A 2,583-nucleotide genomic window follows, 5' to 3' on the forward strand; every position below is an offset into this window, starting at 1 on the left:
TGGCCGAAAAACCGCCTGGCTGTCGCAAAATTCTGCTACCGAGGGAGAGAAGATACTTTTGCGTACTTTGAGTACCGAGAACACGCGACGAAGTTGTGCTGTTGCTCGCGAGTACGGTTACAATACGTAAAACGATTAGATTGGAAATACATGACATATACAAACAATTATATCACACGAAAAATAAATTATGTATATTTTATAGACTAATTACATGTTCTTTACCGAATCAGATTGCATTCTCTTTTTTTAATAGAGAAGAACTCACATTTAATAAATTATGGATAAATGAACATAGATGTATTAATAAAAAAATAGTGAATTAAAAAATTTTAACAGCTAAAATAAGAAAAACAAAGATATAACCTGAAGACTTCAACGTTATCTGGTCTGATTCTTCATATTCAGGAGATGTGAAGGAAGATTCCTTCCTTCACAAATAAAAAAAATCTGGACTAAAGTTGTCAACCAAAATATAGATACATCGTTCCACATTTATATTAGTCCTATGAAATTTGAAGAAAATTATTCTTTTAGTAACATTAATGAAAATTGGTTATTTAATTTGAGTAATGTCCAAATCCCAGAAAATGTAAAAATAATTTTACAGTTAGGCCAAAAATTTAATTTATCTAATAATTTAATAAATAAAGAAAAAATGAACTTAGAATTAATTAAACACATTGAGTTTAACTTAATGAAAACAGATGATATTACCAAAAATACTATTAGAAATGATACTATTCGAATACTTAAAAAGAACACATTACAAAATCATAAAATAAATGAAATACACCGCTTATTGAAAGAAGGTATGTTGGCAACAAAAATATTTATATCACATAACCCTGAGAATTTGATCACTAGAGCAGATAAGGGGAACTCTACCCTAGTTATGAATATTAGCGAATATAAAGAGAGAATGCATGAATTATTAGCTAATAATAAAACTTACATGACAATTAAAAAAGATCCTACTACGATAATTACAAATCAAGCTCATAAATTACTGATGAGGTGGAAGAACATGAATTATATCGATCAGTGTACTGTGACGTGACATTTTATCCGTCACTGTGCAGACTTGTCGGCGGCGGACTCGCGCTTCCTACTGGCTTGAAGGGCGAGCGCGCGTGCGAGCGCACCTGCGAACGTGCGTTAAAATCGCGTCATCTAATGTACTCTACAAATTTTCCTCTTTTGTATTAGAATTTCTTTCGCGTAACGGTAAAGCTTCTCAGACAGCGTAGATGCGCTATGGATCACGCTCGGCAGTTACGGTAGAATGAAATTGTATCATCGTGCCGTCTCACCCGCCACTCAAGGAAGGAAGAACCGTAACGAAGGACGACCGAAATGGAAGGAAGGCCGAAGAAGCTAAGGGAGAAGGACGCCCATCCGGGAGCCCGGACAAGCAGGTCGTATTATTTTATATCATTGTTAGTAGTCCGCTGTCGAGAGAAAAGAACCATACTTTCACCATGCACCCCTTGCAGAGCACTGGAGGAGGCCAGAATTCTCGGCAACCCTTGAGAGGCCGGACGGACGTCCGTCGGGATATAGTTCATAGGGCCCCGACGAGGAGCGAGAAGGGAATCCATCCGGATCTCCCCCGCCAGGCCAGGAGGTGCAGGGGCCGTTAGCAGAGACGCCATCCTTGACAGGGACATCTATTGCACGCTCGTACGAGCAAGGTCTCAAGGCTGCGCGGACTTGTACGGCACGATCGGATACCGTGACACGCGGAAGCAAATCAGCGTGACTATCTCCCCTCGAAGGAGGGTGGGGGAGCTAAGCAGCCTGCGAGAATCCGCCGGGAGCTCCCGGGCCTCACTCTTGTTGTGGACAAGCGAGCCATGAGGCTTGTGAGCATGGTGGAAAGATTACATTGCGTGCTCAGATTGCAAGCGTCTGTCTCTAAAATTTGCGCTCTCTGTCATTTCTCTGTTTCTCGTTCCGCAGGGCTGGCAACTAAGAAAAAATTACGTATTTCGCTTTGTGTAGAATCTAATAGCGTTTTCTACTGGGAAAACTAGTGCAACACTGATGCACACTAAGTGCAATTGAATGCAAATCAATTTAAATGTTTTTAGTGTTAATAAATAATTTAACTATTTTAGTTAGATATTCTTTGTTATCACGATAACCGTATAATGTTAAAAGAATTAAATTATTTATTAACACTGAAAAAATATGTGAATTGATTTGCATCCAATTGCACTTCTGTCGTCGTTGTACATAATGAAAATATTATATATTGAATAAAATATTTAAAATAAAAATATATATTGTTTAAAATATTTTATATTGAAAATATTATATACTGAAATGTAATGTTATTTATCGAAATATTTATTAGAAGGAAATAAACGGCACATAAACAAAAAAACCAATTGTAGACTAAATTATTTTGATAATATAAAATAAATTGAGCGCTCCATATTTAAAAATAATAATAAAAAATGTAAATTAAATTAATTATTGGGCAATTGAGAGCTAAAAATAAACGCGATCATTCATGCGTGTAATTAATAAATGTATTTAATTAAAGACGATCTCTGAAATTATTTTGAGTTGAAAATT

The sequence above is a fragment of the Trachymyrmex cornetzi genome, unplaced genomic scaffold, assembly GCF_001594075.2.
Source record: "Trachymyrmex cornetzi isolate Tcor2-1 unplaced genomic scaffold, Tcor1.1 scaffold1876, whole genome shotgun sequence".
NCBI lineage: Eukaryota > Metazoa > Arthropoda > Insecta > Hymenoptera > Formicidae > Trachymyrmex > Trachymyrmex cornetzi.